Raw genomic sequence first — 20,341 nt, forward strand, 5'->3', positions numbered from 1 at the left:
CTGTACTTTTTGTCTTTTGACAGGATCAACACAAGCCTTTTTGTGCCTCTGTTTATGAGTTACCGTGTATTATGGCAAAATCTTTCTGTGATCGCATACGCACTCTTCACCTCACCTCTCCTGTCTGTGTGAGACTCAGCAGAAATCCTCCCATTTCCCTCAACACCTTCTCACCTTTATCTTACCTTCTCTTTTCCTTCTGTTCCTCCTTAATCTGTGGCTTTCTTCCTACTTCCTTCCCTCCTGTTTTGTCTTTCCACTTTCACAAACACCCTTGGACTCCTCCTGATCCAGCAGATCTTTTCACGACTCTCATCCACAAACATGTACCACAGCCTGCCTCATTGCTCGTTCATCGCCCTTTTCCCCTGCCCACTTTGCCCTTCTCAACTGTTCAACTTTCCTGAAGCCTGCACAGTATTGCTTGCAGTATTTCCCCATGCTCACAATGCCATCAGTGCTGACTCATCAACCTACTTCTGCCCCACAGTTACCTGCCCTCCAGCAATTTTGCTACACATAAAACAGACTTGTATAGTGATGCTTAGTCGAGGAACAAATCTATTAAAGACATGTAGACGTGAACATGAAATATGCCCACAACATGTTGGTGTCCTCACAGGTGTTTAACACAGTGTGGTATTAATCACATGTTAAAACCTTCACTCGTGAACCTTTATCCTTTCGAAGTTCTAATAAGAGGCTGATGGAAAAATTAAAAGCCCCTTGAGACTCCTAAATCCCAAAACTAGCTAAAAGCAGGCATTTTCATTCCCATTACATCGAATCCTTAAAATCACTTTGAGACAATTAAACTGAAATGACCAAAAAAAAAAAAAAAAAGAAAACTCAAGTGGTTAATAGGGCTACATTTAGTTTTAAATTCCAATTTTGTCTTCCAATGATTATGATGCTGTAATCAAAATAAAGCAATTATACTGCTACATTTAGATGTCTGTGTGACAGGTAATTGTTACCCTGCTGATGATGTGTTGTGACAATGGTAATTCTGTTCAGTGCGAGAGGAGCAGCAAATTCAGACATTTGGTGTCACACTTTATGTTTGTGGAGAACTCGACGTTAAATCACTTGCAGATGGATTGATTTATCTTCTTTTTAACAGAATTTTCAGGCATTCATTTCTCCATATCTTCAGTTAAATTATATTTAGAGGAATACATTGTTTAAAAGACAAGTTTAATTCTTTTTTTTAATTCAATAAATGTATGATGTTTCTGAAGTCGTTGATTAATCTCTGCGACTTTACCCATGTGCTAGTGTGTGAGCACACACAGGTTGGGCTTAAAGGATGTGGAAGGTGTGTTTAATTCAAAGTTTCTACTCATCCTTTGATTTATTCATTGGCCAGTTTTTACAGTTTTTGGTAAATCATAATATGTAACAATGCAATTAGCAAATTGCAAAGGCAGGCTTTAAAGTGTGGTGTCTGTAGTTTTACAAATTCCTGCCGTCCTCATTGAGCAACGCTTTTGATGATCGCTTGTGGGAATGCTCCACCACATATTTGAGATTTATTATGCAGTGTATATCGAAATGTAATTTTACCTTTAAAAAATTATTGCAATCACAATGTCCTTAGGATAAATTACAGCTGGTTACTTCCCTCAAACTGCTTAGCCCTACTTGATGGTCTTAGCATTTAAAGCAGCCTTTTTCTGTGAATACCCAAGGTTAAGCATTGAAATATATCATGGAAAGGTTCACAAAGGCTGGATCAAGGTTACATTTGTGTGCCTTAATAATATATATATAATGCAATATCTATACCCCAGAATATTTTTTTGTCAGGCACCAACAATCTCATATAAAAACTGTGGGTATATTCCAAGGTCAAAGCATAACGCATTGAATAGTCATAAAAGAGGAAATGGGTTCTGATTATTGTTATCTGCAGTCCTTCAGCATGCCCTTCTTTGTGACAACAGGCTTCCAATATGTTTTTTGTCTCTCAAATGGGTCAGTATAGTTCTGAAAATGTGTGAAACAGATCTTCTCTTCTCTTCTCTTCTCTTCTCTTCTCTTCTCTTCTCTTCTCTTCTCTTCTCTTCTCTTCTCTTCTCTTCTCTTCTCTTCTCTTCTCTTCTCTTCTCTTCTCTTCTCTTCTCTTCTCTTCCTTTCTTTTCTCTGGAGCAGCACCAACACTTCTGTTGCCCTGCATCATTGACTACAGCACACACAGAGCAGTAATTAAGCAGAGTAATCCTGTTTCAGTGACAATAAACTACGGCAACCGTAGATCACATATCCTCATGAAATGAATCACTGTGAAAATTATTGTAACATTACCAGAGGCTTTGCAGCGGAGCAGCGCACAGTAGCGACACAAAATTATGTGCATAGCCTCCAGAATCCAGTGCTGCTGTAAACCACACAGACCCTTACAGAGGCATACTTCATTAATCAGAAAATTAATCTTCCTAGGGGTTAAATTGTTGAATAAAACCCCTAAAACTGAAGTTCTATATATAACTGTGTGTCTCCATGTGGTGTAAATGTTAGCTCTAAGTGATATTTTTCTTTGTATTTCTGAAAGTTTGAATAATAGACAGACGAGATCAGATTTTAGAGTAGTTATTATGCAGCCTTGAGAAGACACGGTAGACTTTAATTATCTGTTTGTCTTCTAGAGCTTGACACATTGAAATCATATTTTTATTGTGTTGTAGCTTCTTATTCTTATTTTTCTTTGTTTGAGTCACATTTGTCTATTTAATTGTTGTCTTATTGTGTTTTTAATTGTTTGCTGTTGTAATTATGTGGCTCAGCTGGTCGTCTGAAATGTCATTTTAAGAATAAATATAACTTTGACATTAAAATAGAGAGAGGTGGCTTTCTGTCTTAGGGCGTTTCCACACTTCCGTAACATACTCGGGTATATTTTAGCACAAAGTCCGGCATGTTTGATTAGTGTGAACATTGCGTGACGATTATCACACTGTTTGTGAATTTGTTTGGAAATGGCGTCAGATCAGACATACTCTGTTGCGCATCGGGTGTGAAGTCTGGCTGTACCAAAATCTAGAAGTGTACCAATGCGAGTAAGATGACAGTGTCACTCAACTTTCTGTCAGTTTTTCAAGTGATAAAATAAGTCTGTTCTGTGGACCATCCTTAGAAATGTTGGTGTATGTGCTGAGCTGGACACTGCTTCACTGAATGACAGATGAGGTGTGAAGACAGGTGAGAGTGTGTCGATGGTCCCCCTTCTTGTCTGTTCACCACAAAACAAAAGCAGAAGTAGCCTACTCCAGGAACTATAGCAGTTGCATTTTGCTCACATGTATACAAGTGCTGTGTAGACGATGATGTAAATGTACTCGGGAACATTAAGGTGATGTGAAGACTTCGGCGCTCCGTTGGTACACTACAAATTAATCGTACCTAATGTGGGAGAGCTTTAAAGATCCCCTCCAGGCATGTTCTAATATACACATTTTTAGCTTTGAATCATATTTTTTATTTTTTCTATAAATAAAATATTACTGAGCTGGAAATCCTTAAAATAACATCTGCTTCAACTGAAAACACAGTTATAGCCTCAAACCCTGAACATACATCATTCTGTACAGTGGAGGTCAAACATATAAACATAGATTTGAGTAGAAGGGGACTTTAAATTAAGGACATTGAATGCTGAAACAGATTTAGGCTGAAAGTCACTGTAAAAGCAAATTTTGCCAATGTAAATGTTATTACTTACGTCACCCGATTAGGCTTACTCTCAGGACTTGGTTGTCAGGACAGGACAGTGAAAACTTCATATATTTTAGTGCCTAGAATTTGAAATATCCCTTATAGTTCCATCCAATATAACATTGTAAGGAATTTTGGGCTATTTGATATGCCCAAATGGAAAAGCACATAAGAGAAGAACTGTAGGTCCAAAATGGATGTGAGATGTTTTTTGTTTGTTTGTTTGTTTTTTAACAGGTAGCATCTTCTACTTTCTGAAAATGTGTTTGTTTAGCATGTGGCTACAATACAACCTAAACTACATCAGTTCAGACAAGGCTCAGATAAGTTATTTTGTCCCCCTCTATAAGTCATATTTGAGTAATAATAACTAGAACATGCCAGAGCTATACAAATCAGCACACACACTACCAGTCAAAAGTTTGGACACACCTTCTCATTTAATGCTTTTTCTTTATTTTCGTAACTATTTACATTGTAGATTCTCACTGAAGGCATTAGAACTATGAATGAACACATATGGAATTATGTAGTAAACAAAAAAGTGTGAAATAAGTCAAAACATGTTTTATATTTTAGATTCTTCCAAATAACCATGCTTTGCTTTGATCACTGCTGTGCACACTCTTGGCATTCTCCTGATGAGCTTCTTGAGGTAGTCACCTGAAATGGTTTTCCAACAGTCTTGAAGGAGTTCCCAGAGATGCTGAGCACTTGTTGGCCCTTTTGTCTTCACTCTGTGGTCCATCTCATCCCAAACCATCTGGACTGGGTTTAGGTCAGGTGACTGTGGAGGCCAGGTCATCTGATGCGGCACTCCATCACTCTCCGTTTTGGTCAAATAGCCCTTACACAGCCTGAAGGTGTGTTTGGAGTGATTGTCCTGTTGAGAATTAAATGATGGTCCAACTACACGCAAACTAGATGGGATGGCATGTGCCCACACCATCACACCTCTTCTTCAATGCTTCATGGTGTGAACCATGCTTGTAGAAACTGTCGGTTCACCTTTTCTGTGCCGCACAAGGTCATGGCGGGTGGAACCAAAGATCTTAAATATGGACTCATCAGACCAGAGCACAGATTTCCACTGGTCTAATGTCCATTCCTTGTGTTTCTTGGCCACACAAATCTCTTCTGCTTGTTTTTTTTAATCCTTAGTAGTGATTTCCTAGCAGCTATTTGACCATAAAGACCTGATTCATGCAGCCTCCTCTGAACAGTTTATGTAGAGATGTGTCTGCTACTAGAACTCTGTGGGGCATTTATCTGTGCTCTAATCTGAAGTGCTGTTTAGTTAACTTGCTGTTTCTAAGTCTGGAGACTTTGATGAATTTATCCTCAGCAGCAGAGGTGACTCTTGGTCTTCCTTTCCTGGGGCGGTCCTCATGTGAGCCAGTTTCATCGTAGAGCTTGATGGTTTTTGCAACTGCACTTGGAGATATATTCAAAGTTTTTGCAATTTTCTGGACTGACTGACCTTCAGTTCTTAAAGTAATGATGGACGATCATTTCTCTTTACTTAGCTGATTGGTTTTGCCATAATATGGATCCTATCAGTTGTCAAATAGGGCTGTTAACTGTGTACCAACCTGACTTCTGCACAACACAACTGATGGTCCCAACCCCATTAAGAAGGCTAGAAATTCCACAAATCAACCTTGACATGTCACACCTGAAAGTGAAGCCATTTCAGGAGACTACCTCATGAAGCTCATAGAGAGAATGCCAAGAGTGTTCAAATCAGTAATCAAAGCAAAGGATGGCTATTTTGAGGAGTCTAAAATATAAAACATATTTAAAGTTATTTCACAATTCTTTGTTTGCTACATAATTCCATGTATCTTGCTTCATAGTTTTGACGTCTTTGGTATTAATCTATCATGTAGAAAGTAGTAAAAATAAAAAATAAAAAACTTTAAATGAAAAGGTGTGTCCAAACTTTTGACTGGTAGTGTACCTTTGACACCTGTAAAAAAAATTTGACACCTGACCTTATGGCAGAAGTTTTGCTTTTCTTTATGTCATACTAAGCAATCAGCAAAGAAGCACCTGCCGTAATATCATCATAGACTGTACATGTCTAGCCTTCTACCTATCTAATTCCAATTCTTCCTAAAATAATAACATGTACCTGATAGGTTTTCCCTGAAGGGAGCTCAGTTATGCAGTTACCAATTCCTAAAAATAACATCTCTTCTGTCTCTGTCACTGAACAAAATGAACAATTATGTTTCAAATCTGCAATTACTTGAAACAAGATATCTCCAAATTAGCAATTAAAGCTACTAATCAATTACAAACTCATTGTCTCATTTAAACTATATTACAGAACAGCTTCATCCAGTCTGTATCCTCATGTGTCCTTATGTAGAAGTGAGAACTAAAAGTTGAGAGGAAGAAAGATAAGTTGGAAGTGAAAGCCGTTCTAAAACCCAGAAGCTCTGTTCTCCTGCATTGGCACTTTCCCTCCCCTCCCTGACTGTGCCTCTTCAATAAGTATCGAACGCAATTCAGCACACCGTCTGTTTTACTGTAGGATTGGGAATCATATCTGGGTTACGCTGAAGATCACGGAAAACAGGAAACCTTGCTGGTAGCCTTTATCTCTGAGCTCTCCTTTCTGCCACAACTAACAGCTTGATTAGAATGCTCAGAACGCAGCATTAAAACAAGAAGAGAAATACCTTTCAGATTGCAATTAATTTTAAACGCTTGTTGATTGTCTTCTGTTTTTCCGGGAAACTGGATGTTTTTCATCCTGTCTTTCATCTGTCAGTCTTTTCTAAACTAATAATAATTCTTTATTCCTTTTCACCCCATTTGTATTCTGTTATCACATTCTTGCTCAACACCCCTCCTATTACATACACTACCAGTCAAAAGTTTGGACATATCTTCTCATTTAATAGTATGTCTTTAGTTTCATGACTAATTACATTGTAGATTCTCACTATAAGAATCAAAACTACGAATGAACATGTGTTCATGCATTTGACTGGTAGTGTATATGTCTGCAAGTTAATTCGTTTACTTGTAATTTGTGTAGGAGGATACTATTTTTATTGAGGAAGTTGCAACCGAATTGTCACTATTTTACAGCTCGTAACAGGGAAATGAAATTTGGGCTTTTGCTGACAAATAATCTCTTGCAGCCATTCAAATAATGACAGAAATATTTTGAAGTCAAGGTTGTGTTGTTTTTTTTTTCCACCGCAATCACATAAATTCACGAGTCAGGACAGCCTAACCTTGGCCTTTTACATACTAATGCCTGCTAAATGTTGTAGCAGTTGAGAAAATGTTGTGATTTGTTTGATAGGATTTGATGGAGATGTGAGTCACTTTAAAAGGTTGCTTGTTTCCATATCTTATTTTGTCCCCGTGCATTTTGCCGTGTACTCTTTGTTAATGAGTTTTGTGCCTTCAGGCCACATTTGTTTGTAACTGCAATTGTGTAAAGCTATATTTTGGCCGAGCAGCTATTTCCGCCAAACACACGTTTGTTATTCATGCCTGACCATCAGCCCAGCTGCCTCTGGAGGGCAGATAGATAAAATAAGAGGATTTTCAGATTAGAAGCAGAGGCATTCACATTTTCTTGTTGCCATAAGTGATTAGTCAAATTATTTTCTGAAAATCTCATCGTTACTTAACCCTCATCCAGGAAATGCATCTTCATCTTAGCAGTCTTCAGTAGAATGTGACTCCTGTAGCAATTGTATAAAGTTATACTACAATGCTCTTTTTAAAAAAAAAGTCTTCTTTTTTATTCTTTGAACAGTTTTACCGCTTTGCATCATCAAACTGTTTCATAACACACTTGTGGACAACAGTCCTTGCTCCTCCACCCTGCAATCAACTAATTCCCCTAGTCTCACTGTATATCCACTGATTTACCACTTCTCTCAAATTATTTTCTTTTCTTTCTTTTACATAATAATTTGCAGTGTGTTCCGGATTGGTTGAGCCACTTATGTCATGTGTGTGATTGGTATCGTGTTAATTTGGCATCAGATCTTAAGCACATATAAAGAAAAAGAAGTATGTTTAGAATTCATCGTCCTTGTGCCGACAACCTTGTGATATGTGCCTGCTGGAGCACTGGCACTATAAAAATAAATCACATTGATCTCAAGCTGAATGAAAAGCAGCCCTTAGAACTACTTGAGCTGCTTTAGCATCTGAATCAGAAAGTTGGCATTCACATAGCTTTTATTAATGCGTACAGGGTTCTTGAATTATTTCAGAGTTGCCTGGGTTTAGGACAGAGTCTGAGCTGCTGTTGAACCACTGTTTGCTGTTTCTGATGTTCACCTCCATTATCCACCACCCTCCAGGTACAAGCCATTTCTCTCGCCGGTTGTGCACTGCCACTGAGGCAGGTTGAATCTGTGATTGTTTTCCAGCCAGCCTTCTATGATGGATGACTAGCATGGCTGCTGAATATGATGCCTACACACCACAGATACATCCAAGAAGTGTGTGCAGATGCACTCCATTCACTGCTTGGGTTGCTTTCCATCTCCCATTAAACTCAGTGATGGGTGGTGTGCTGAGTGGGTTCAATTTAATGCTGGGCACAATCTGGCTGGTACTACAAGAGATGTGTACCTCATAGTATATAATCACAAAACATGTCGGAAGTCTGAATGTATCAATAATGACTGTTAGGGCAGCTTTAGCAGACTTGACTGTGGTAGTTTTATATTAATGTCTTGTATTCTCTGCAAATGATGGCCTGCTTTGCCAGCACACGTACTGTACTACTGTAGTCTGGGTGCACTTCATTGGCTTCCCAGAACAGCTCCAGATTGATTAATTGAGCTAATTACTGAACAGTCTCAAACCTTTTATGGCATATCATGTTTTCTAACAATGCAAGAACTAAACTTTTGCCTTTAATTCTCCCCCAGCACATTATAAATGGTACTTTGCAACTTGAATTCCCAGGAGACATTAGTGTGGCAGTATCTTAAAAGCAGAATCAGGCATTCTGCCACTGACTCGTGTCATTACAGTTTCAGCTGCAGCTACACAGTAATTAGTTGAGGGTGCAAGTGCCAAAACGAATAGGCTTTAGTTAATTACATAAGATACTTGACCCGTATCGGCATCATGGTTTAAACCTATTGAATTAATTAATGGACAACCAAATCTACATTTGAAAGATTCTTGATTCCATAAGCAAACACCCTCAGCAGTGAGCACCAGATTTGACTGTTGTCATGCAAGAGTTAGCAAATGGACTTTATGTGTCTTTGTCTATCACCTTGTGATTGTTTGTCTCTCTGCTCCATTACAAACATTAAATACCAATATTGCACTGGAGGAAAGGTTGCTAATGAGTATGTGGCTGTGATAATAGTTATTTTATAGTGCTCTGCACTGCATTAAATATTCAACAATGTCCAAACATTGCATGAGGGTTAAATGATTTTGTTCACAATATTAAGACACATTCAGAATTTCAAAGTAATTCTCTAATACGAGAGCATATTTTAAAATCAGTCAACAAGAAAAAAGAGCTTGACATGTTGAATATGTACCACAAATGACTCGTGGTTTAGCCAGACAGTGCTTGAGTGTGAGCAGGGTGGCCTGTCAGCCATCTGATATTAATGGGTGTAATTTTGATGTGTGCCATGGGAAAGTGTGGGGGTAAGAGCACTCTGTCCTTTATGTCTGTGGCTTTACTCGGCAAAGAAAACAACCGAACAACCCATAGATATGCCTGTAATTGTGGTATTAGAAGAAGCTCTGGCATGTACCTCATTAGGAGAAGAGCACTGAGGGCCTTGGGGCCTTTCATGACAGACGGGGAGGACAGAGAATGACAAACTGAGAGGAGGACAGAGATTGACTGCTTTGTCACAACACCACAGCTATTTAACTACACAAACGCACGCACACGCATAACAGCACAGATATGCAGTACAAATCAAACCACATATATAGTACAGACTGACCATGTGTGTGGTTCCTGTATGTGAGAGCTAGGATTGCAATAATGGCATTGATTACTAAGTCTGGGTTTGCCTCCAGGTGCAGTTCAGTTAATGATCTGCTACTTAATTACCAATAGCCAAGAGTGGAGAATAACAAAATTAAATATATATTCTGTCAAAATTTACAATGTAGTCTCGCAATTCAGTGCACATGTAAATGTTCTACATTTACATGTGCACTGAATGTGTGTGAGGAGATAGATCAGATGAGCATTTGTTTCACATCCATTCATCTTTGATTCAGCCATGCCCTTTTCCTCTCATTCTCTCTTCCTTTCATTTCTCTTCTTACGGAATAAAAACTAAAATCTTTTGAGTAAAGAAAATGTCCATGGTTGTTGGAGTAAAGGAGTGGGTCTACAAAACATTACAACTCTGGACTTTAACACAGGAGACAGCTATTCAGTTGTAGTTTGTAACAGCAACTTAAAATAGAAGCTTGATCATTATTATTATTATTATTATTACTGTAACCTAATCTTAACAAAGTAAGAATTTTTACTACCATTACAATGTTTGCATTCTTAACATATGTTTGCAAAATAGTCTGTTTAGTGTTTGATAGTGTTTTCTTGGTTAGAAATTCATCAAATGATCATCTCCACCACCTCTGTCATTGAAGAACCCCGACTCTTTGGCAATGCAAATATTTTATCTGTTAACTTTGTCTGACATTACTGGAAGTACATTCTCAGTGTATGTGCGATGCATCACACTTCGAGTTGCCAGTTGGACCAGAATTAGTCTCCAAGCCTGCTGTGATGTCGCTGATGAGAACAGAGAAAGTTTTCACTCTCAGTAAGTAAATTTGACAAACTTTTTGTGTAGAAATAACCAAACCACACACACAATGGAGTCAGATTTTTAGGGTCATTAGCACAACAACGGCCTCCTCTTTGTAGCTGCTGGATTGCCTGGTGTTCATTGTGATCTTGATGTGATTCACTATTGAAGAGAGAATTTTTTTCTGCAAACATGTTCAGGTGCAAATTACAATGCCTTGTTAAGATATAATCACAATTAAAGTTCGGTGACGCAGATGAGCACTTCAGAGCACATTCCTGAAGGCCAATTTAACCCCAATATTGTACAAGTTGTGTCTCATGATGCTTCCTCTGTAATTGCTAAACAGCCATTTAAACCTAAAGAGCCTTATAGCATTTAATGTTGCTTTTCATTATGCTTCCCTGCTGTCACAGGGAGACTTTACTTACTGCAGGGAGAAGTTGTTACCATTAACAGGGCTTTGCTTGTAATAGTTGTTTCTCTCAGGAGCGTTCACGAGCATCACTTGCCCATCACTCATTTTCACCACACCATGCGTCCTTCAGGAAGACATTTAACTTTCCCAACTCTTCAACTCCTTTTTCGGCTCAACAGTTGGACGACAAACCAGCAGTAGTCATGGGATGTTGTGAGCATGGAGAGCAGCTATACCAACAAAAAAAAGATCCACTGCTTTATTTCACCGACATAAGCTCGCCACACATTGTCTCTTAAACATCCCTGAGTTCATTCACGTTTTCTGAGTTCGTCTACGCTCCATTAGCTTTTGTGCATTGCACTGACGTTCTAGCCTAGCTGCGCTAGACAACCCACGGCAACGAATTTAATTCTCTGCCAGGCTGGGTCTAGTTACCCTCAGTAAGCCTCAAGGTTGGATGCTCCTAAAACTGGCTGGACGAATCACCATGAAGTGTAGAGTCAGAAGGCGGGCGTAACTAAGTGAAAACAGAGGCGCGACGATTCTGACAGAAACAACCGGAAACAACTAGCCTAGCCGCGCTAGACAACTCACGGCAACGAATTTAATTCTCTGCCAGGGTTGACAACAAAAACGACAACAGTCGTTGAGCTCCATTAGCACCGACTCTGAATAATCTTTCTGTTAACATGTCTGTAATATACTTGAGCTTCACCCATTGACTGTATAAATAAGGCTTCACCGGACTACCGCATCCTCTGATTTCCGGCGCTCTAGGAACTGTCAGCCTATCGTTGCGCTGATTGTTTATATACCTACCCAATTGCTTCAGAGTGATTTGAAAGACAACCTTTTAGCCCGCCTCCCTCCCTGTCGAGAGTTCCTAGACCCTTGTGTCTTCAGAGCTGGGTCTAGCGCGGCTAGGCTACTGACGTTCAAAAACCACACAAAGACGTAAAACACCTATGTAGCAAATGTACCTTCCAGTTTGACCCTTACAGCTGTTTAACCGGAGTGACAAGCTGTTACGGTTTGGAGGGACATTGATTTTGAAATCAAGTTTGTTTCCCTCCAATGTGTTCTGCCAACTGGGAGCCATTGCTGCCCGAGTCTGCCAAGGAACAGATTTTCCAGCTACACTGCCGGTCTGCTTATGACTTGTTTCAGCTTCTCTCTCTGCTTCCCTTTGTGTTGCCCTTGGTGTTGCAGTGTTGTACAGTATGATTGAGAGTGTATATCCCCCTGGAGTATTCGGTGAGTCAAAGTCATTTAGCACAGAGTGTGAAGGGCATTATATGAACGCTAACACACACAGATCAGGGTCAAATATACACCAGTTTGACCTCTGAGGTTCGTACGTACAAAACATCGCCAATATTATACCTCGAATAGAATTTTTGGTTTGCCGGCAGTGGAGCATGTTGGGGGTGGAAGATATTTGAGAGGAGATAGATCAGATGAGCATTTGTTCCACATCCATTCATCTTTGATTCAGCCATGCCCTTTTCCTCTCATTCTCTCTTCCTTTCATTTCTCTTCTTACGCTTCATGAAATAACACTCATTTCTGCCTCTCCACAGGCCACTTGTGAGGTTACCCTGTCTATAATTCCGCTGGGCACCTCCAGGAAAATTCAAAGCACCAATCCTACTCAATTGTAGGTGTGATTGTAAGAACTCATTACAGCTGATTGTGGATTGCGCTCTCTTGATTTATTGAAAGCTTAAATGAGTACAGCTCTTTAACTATACATGCAGTGGAGCAATGATGAAAGCTATAGGCATTGTGTTATTTCTTGGCTGTAATTAATTGTGAAGTCGTATGTGTTATGCAAGTACAACACACTAACAGTCATGTGAGGATGCTTTTGAGGTGATGATATGATAATGTATTTTTTTAGGTTGTGGCAGTTACGCTTTGAGGACAAACTTACCTTTTAAGATAAGATAAACTTTATTGATCCCTCGCCGGGGAAATTTACATATTACAGCAGCTGGGTACAGATATTTTTCAGAAATCTTTTGAGAAAATCAAAAATATTTTGGAATACTTTCTGACCTTGCTCGATACAAATACGCAGTGGCTCCATTCAAAGAATACAGACGAATAACCACTTGAAAAAAGCCAGTATTTTAAAAGAAGCTGAGTTACTGTGTTTTAGGATTATCAAGTCAATATTTTCCACACTCACTGAACATTAATAATTGTACACAAATTGTTCAAAAGTGGTTGCATTCTTGCATCTCATTGAAAGAATGGCCCTTTCTTTGTGAAAAGTGATGACATTTAAAGCTCTTTTGTCATGCACGCCTGACTGCCTTTGGTGTGCCTGGGAAGATATAAAAATAGCTGAATTTGTGCTTATTCTACAAAAGATCTTCTGAGGTAGCCTTGATAAAATTGTTGTCAACCACGGGAAGTGGTGATGAACAAGCAGATTGTGATGATATTTTAAGCAGGCTATTGTCTTTTATTAGTATCACTGGTGTCGCCAACCCTATAATCAGTTACTCAGCCTATTTGAAGAGAGAAACTAGTCCCAGAACTTGTCATTGTGCTTTTGTACACACAGAGAACATGAGCACAAGAAGGAAAAGATGAGAATTTTCAACGGCTATAATAGGGGGAATAACTGCCAAGAATAGTGAAGGCTACAAGACCATCTCCATGTAGCCCGATGTTCCTTTGACCACAGCTACTTATATTATTAGGATGTTTAAGGACCATGGGACCATATCCAATGCCATTGAACATGACCACAAGAGTAAAATGTAGCCCAGACTGAGCAGAATGATTGTATAAATGTGTGGAAAGAACCAGCTTCATAGCAGATACACGCTGACCTCCAAGGCCAAAAGCAGTGGTGTTTGAATGTACTATACTTTGGTTTCTGAATGAAAGTGGGCTCCATGTAAGAAGACCTTTGAAAGACAAACAGAAAGACCCTAGCTGGAGTAAATTACAGGATGACAAATCACAATGGTTCCAGGAGAGTGCCCTGTGTCCTGCTGAATTTCAGCGTTTTGATAACACATCACATCAGCTGCAAAGAACAGAACACCATCCCCACTGTGAAAAACCACGCCGACTCGGTTGTATCATAGGGTTGCTTTGCTGCATCTGGCACACTGGCTTAGATCTGTGCAGGACACAATGAAACCATTCTGAAGCAAAACATACTGCCCAGTGCCAGAGAGCTCTGTCTCAGTTGTAGATCATGGCTCTTCCACCGACGTAATGATCCAAAACGTACAGCAGAAAGGTCCGGCTGAGAAGAAAACATTGGACCATTCTCATGTTGCCTGCCCGGAATCCTAATTTAATCCTATTGACAATTTATAGAAAGAGCCTAACCTTTCAGAGAAAGCACCAATTATACCAAAGAGAACCGGAGCAGTTTGCCCAAGCAGATTTAGACAAAAGTACAAGTTGAAAAGTGTGGAAATGTCATTAATAGCCACAAAAAAGTGCTAAATTGCAATAACATCCTCACAGGAGTGTATTAGAAAATACTAGATTGAAGGTTCAGTTATTTTTGTCCATGCAATCCATTTTATTATGAGAATTTTTACATTTGTGTTATTTGATTTAATCTGAATAGTGGATGGCAGTTACTCTCGTCAGCTAGAACTTATTTCAGAGAAAATTATACAGGCAATAGTAACCTTGGTCAACATTTACATGCTGTCAAAAAGCGATCAATCTTCACAGAAACTGTGAATGAACCTAGTAGAAGATCTTTTGAAATTTTTGAGCTGTTCTGTGGGAGACTCCTGACAGCACAGCCTTTCCCATGCAAAGTCTCTTGTATGGTTTGCACAAGAATGCAACTAGGAATCCACTGTATTATTTTAAGTAGTGTTCATCTGTCTTAGTTTAGGGCATGATACATTAAAATAGTGTACAATGCAACGAATAGTTGAAATCCAAGTCAGGCAAAAGATAGCAAATAACATTAGGATGTCACTCAGCCTGTTGACATGTTGCGTTTTTTGTCATCAAGCCAACTGTACATCTTGCATTTGTTAAGTAGATGTTTAGCTGAATAATATCATTTATAAGACAAATGGAGAGGAAATAATGTTGATCCAGTGAAGAGCTTTGTTTACATGTGTACATTTCCCCTCATTGAGAGAGCTATTGATTAGCAATTTGTTATCTGCCACTCGTCACTCCCATCTGCTTGTGGTCTTGACTAACAATAAATGAACAAGGGGAAATGGGAGGCTGCTCTTGATAGCCTACTCCATATCTGCTTGCCATCTATGGTCTGTCCTCTCCTCAACTTGTTATGTACTGCAGCTGCGTTGGATTAGCCATCCTCGCAGACTGGGTTAATGAGATCATATGGTGAGTGCCGAGCTCACAGCATTACAAAATACACTTTTGACACAACAACAGATGAGCTGGTCCTGCAGTATAATAATGATGAGTTCGAAGACAATACCAAGGCTGGATTAATTTATCCACCAAAACTGGTAGTATTTAAGTAGCCAGAGGGCAATGCTCATTTTGACACTTCATTTATGTGAGGAGATTATTGAAACTTGGACTTTTCAACTTGCATTTCACAGAAATATGTGAGACCACCATTTCATTTAAAATTCAAATTGCCATCCTTCAGGGATAATTCCACGTTGTCATCTTAATATGGAGCCATTTAGTGCTAAATCCCCTCCTAAATTCCAAAACAGCTTGGTGATTTTTTTAAACACCTGCTATGAAACTGTTAAATATTGATGGGATGGGCTCAGCTGAGCTCAGCCTTGACTAGAGGGTTGCATCAGATTTGGTCATTTTCTCAGTTTATCCATCTTTAGTTGCAACTTTGCTTCCCATCTTAGACCATCAGCATCCTTGCCTTCAATTTTCAGGCTGTTGTTATTGACAACACAATTTTGTTTCCTTTTACTCTACGAAACTACCCACATGCTGAGGTCCACACTGAATGATAATTCCATGTTTATTCAAGTTTACATCTTGTAGAGAGCAGTAATCGTACTGTGTAAATGAGATGCAATACAACACTATTAGTGAGAGTATATAATTACTCACTGTGCATCTGAATGTATATATGTCAACTACGCATTAAATCTTGACATGTTTAATATTCTGCAGAACAAAAAGGTCCCCCTGTGTGTTAATTTGCATTGTTTAAACCGTGCAAGTTGGATACATTTGGAACTCTGAATTGCCATAAGAATGAATATGGTATGGGTTTCCTCTACCTGCTGAGTAAGACTCCAGTTCTTTCAAGATCTGAAATAGCTCGTGTGAAAAATGAACGAATGATGTTTTTTGAATTGATCAGTCAGTGGCTTTGCTGCAGAATAAAGCATGTTTTCTCTCTTGGTGAGCTGGAAGTGCTGATATGGCTGCAGAAGGTTTGCAACCTGGAGCTGCACGATGGCAGGACTGATCCGGCTGCAATAGCAAAGATATCTAGCATAGTGACAGAAAAACAATAGACGCTTGTGCTTCTGATGGAGACTCTGGGTACTTGCAGACACATTGTTGTATAACGTGTATATACTCAGTAAAAATAGATGAGAGGTTAGACTGTGGTTCTACTTTTTTATTCCATTATACCTTAGCTGTGTTATATCACTTGACTGCTTGTTTCAATTCTTGTAGACTCCCAAAGTCTACTGTTAAAGTTCAGCGTTCAGTTATTCTCACTCTGGTTATGGAGCACAGGATGTTGGACACGGGGTTTGTACTTCTGGGAGTGTGGGATTTTCAAAGGTGAAACCCATTTCAGATACAGTTAAATTGTTAAAGGAAAAATAATCTGCAGAGCAGTGTAGGAAAACTGACCAAGCATTTCAAGTTTTCACTTAAATAAAAAATTTCCTGATAGACCACCACTGTGAAAGCTGTGACAGTCTTCAAATGGACTCCCCACTGGTCAAGATTGAGGGGAGATTTGATGTAACCTCTTCGATTAGTGTGTAGTAAGTCTGGTTTTCTTAGACTTGCCGCTCATGAGCTGTTGCAGCATCAGGCCAGTTTCCGTCAGTCTCGTATTGCCCCTCACTGGGAGACTGCTGAGATTTGGTGTTAATAAAATGTGTGTTTACTGCTGGGAGATGTTGGTCGACTTCATGCTGTGACAATCCAGTTCATTCCAGAGCAGAAACTCTGAGGTCATTTCAGAGCACTGAATAATGGAGCAGTAACTGATATTTTTCATATCCAAATACCTCTTCCCTCTCCTTTGTTGAGTTCATTGTTTTTACTCATGTCTAGACATTTCAAACAGATAGATATTCTCTTTGAACTCACTGAAAATTTCGACCCAAGGAGTATACATCCCACATGCATATTCATTTCCTGCAGCTTGTGACAGTCAAACCTTCTCAAACATCGGTCACACATCACTTATTTCCATCTACAAGTTGCTTTTGTGCCAGTTCTGTGACTCCCAATGCAACAGTACATGAATATATGCAAATATGTGTCTCATTATGCATCTGACTTGTCTTTGGTTGAAACTGTCAGTTTTAATAGTCCATTTGCAACCGAATTACACAAAGTTTGATGTATGATTGACAGTTTTGATATTTGGACTGTGTAAGCTGTTGCTCTGACAAGGCAAGTCAAACAGCTGTCAGACCAACCTGTTCTGTCATTCGCCGATCCTCCCTCATGTTGGCCTGTTGACACAGTGCAGACAATCTATGTCGCTTGTCAGATTGTGAAACCTCGTACTGCAGTGTTCTCAATGAATGGTTCATTGTGTTCGATGTATATTCAAATAATGCATTTTTTTCTTGCCAGTATTTAAAAATAAGAAATGTTAGTGGGACACCTAGCTGATAACTGTCTGTGAGCTAGCATTCACTGGAACATGAAAGTAGGTATTCTGTAGAAGGAAGTGAAGCAGCAGTGATTTTGTGTTCACCTGCTGTTGTTGCAAAAATGATAACACGAGGAAAACAGCTGTAGAATGATCCCATCATTGTTCCAGATTTTACATGCTAAAAAATTCCTCTAAATCAAAAGGCAATCAGCCGTCTCACTCAGTTCTCCTCGTATTTCCTCAGATCAGTTTTTTTGAATACTCGTGGCAGGAGAATTGTGATTATTACCAGATTGGTGAATCGGGATGCAGAGCAACTTGCTTCTGTTGCCAGGCAATCAACATGATTAATATCTGAGGTTGACATTGATGTCAGCTAGTCAGTCAGCAATTACCCCCCCCCCCCCCCCCCCCATCAGTATATTTAAGGTGAGGGTCAGAGTAGAAGTTGTTGTATTTATAGCCATCTACACCTCTGTGGAGCCAGAGCTGCTCTCGCTTTATATTAGTTTACTCCAGCACTGTTCTGAATGCCCACCTGTAATAAAATATGGCCACTACTTTTGTACATCCAACTGTGTATGGCAACTCACTGCCAAAACCATTAATGCTCCTCTAAGCTTTTAATCTCCAGAAAAGTGTTGTGTGTGTCATTAAGCGCAGTAGATCTCTCCAATATTAAACCGTCCTCCCGGTTTTTTCAATTTTCATCTAAAACAGAGAGGAAACTGTCTGCTGCACCTGCACTTTTCACTTGGCTGCTCTCAAACACATACCTACTGTATGCAGACAACAGGGGAGGCACTGCACTGAGATTTGACAATGAGATTGAGGAAAATTTGTTATATTGCTTTGGAGTGTCTGTTTTCCTCCTCACGCTGTATAAATACAAAAGTCTATTTGTCAAGTCTGACACTGATACTTAGCAGCAGTTTGCTGCAAGACTGTCAGTGTCCCCCCTGTGTTTTTATGAAAATAGGATTTTAACTCAGATTATTCTTGGTGTATGTGTTTGTGTGTATTTTGTGACTGGCTGTGTTTTTTATTGCGCAGGCATAGTCCAGCCAGTGGAGAGAGTCATATTAATAATTTGTCACAAGAAAGAATTACCACACCATCCTTGAATATATTGCAAATGTGTTGTTTTCTTGCAAACCAAAGACCTCCTTTATCAGTTTTCCCAGTCTTTTCCAGTGTTTCAGCCGAAAGAATTAATGCTAATTCAACCAATCCCCACATTATTCCCACATAATTATTGCCATCTATAACCTATTTATCTGAGTCTTTTGCATATTGTTACAGTTCTTTATTTATAACACCAGTAGCATGAAAACATTCATTTTGTAGATATATGTTGTCCCTTGCTGCAACCAATTACAAATTTTGAGTTTAATAAATCGTTTAAAGCTGTATTCATTCTGTTCTGGCTTCTAAGGGAAAGAGAAAAAATAAAAGCATTCTTTGCTCTGGTTACTGTGTTAGCAAATAGTAGCCTCCTTACATACAAATAGCCCTCTCCACCATATTTTCCAGCTGAAATCTTTAAAGGGAGCGACTCACTTTTTTCTTTTAAATTATAGTGTACAATCTTTATTATGCTGTATACTACATCTCAAACCTTCTAACTGTTTTTAAAGCCTTGTTCAGCACAGCTATGATTACACTGCAATCCTTTTTCTCTGATTTCATCTCACCATCTTAGCCTGCACCGGCTTTCTGTGAGCAAAGAAACAAAAGGAGAGCTACAATAGCCGACATTTTATTTCACGATCCTCAGCCTATTCAGTATTCAGGGGAGGCTTACACTGAAAATGCAATGGATACAACTCTATACAGTATGATTGCCTGTCTGTCTACCTATTCATGCCAACTCACTGTAAAAGTAATCTGTGCCATTGTCCTCGTCATTCCTGTACAATCTGGTTTCTGCAGGGAGACTTGTTGTGGATTCTGACGCTGAGAAATAATCATCACAGCATTATATTGCCATGAGGTATCTCTTCAATGTGTCAGTGTTATAGGGGCTAAAAATATCTATAAATCCTGCAGCAGTGGCCAGTCAAAATCTAGCAATTAATATTTATTCTTTAGACTTTGATGAAGCACAGGCACCGTGAGCATTTACTAAACCTCAAAATCACTCATCAAAACACATAATATACTATCAGTTTCTGCATTAGCTTAATGTCTCTGTATCTTATAAACAGACAGTTTTGCCTTGAAGCTTTCTACTTTTCCAAAATGTTCCAGAATACAGAAGATTTTTTAAAAGAAGCAGTCTACAGAGTTACGAGTTTCTGTCTTAATGGAAGAACTAAACCTGCCTTTAAGGAAATAAAGAAATTGGTCAAATAAATTGGTGCCAGGATTGTTTGGACTCCAGGCTTGAAGAGAATGAGTTTAAAGAGAGAGGATGCTTTGGATAGAATGTCTAAAGAAACACTCAGAAAAAATGGAGGAAATTAAAGAAAATTAAATGAATCAAACACGCTCTTGGAGTTGGCACTCTGTTGCTTTGCAACACACATAGCTGGTACATGCAATCTGTGGTATGGGCACAGATTAAAAATTCATAGAAATAATATTTACGCCTAAGGATACCTAGGTATTTCA

At 39.1% G+C, this 20,341-nt stretch overlaps 1 protein-coding gene across 4 annotated transcripts in view; it reads left to right on the plus strand.

Moving 5' to 3' along the window:
* grik4 (glutamate receptor, ionotropic, kainate 4) overlaps positions 1–20,341 on the plus strand; it is a 337,318-nt gene that overhangs the window by 149,966 nt on the left and 167,011 nt on the right. The gene's annotated exons all lie outside the window — the stretch shown is intronic.

Source organism: Acanthochromis polyacanthus, chromosome 13 (assembly GCF_021347895.1).
Source record: "Acanthochromis polyacanthus isolate Apoly-LR-REF ecotype Palm Island chromosome 13, KAUST_Apoly_ChrSc, whole genome shotgun sequence".
Lineage (NCBI taxonomy): Eukaryota > Metazoa > Chordata > Actinopteri > Pomacentridae > Acanthochromis > Acanthochromis polyacanthus.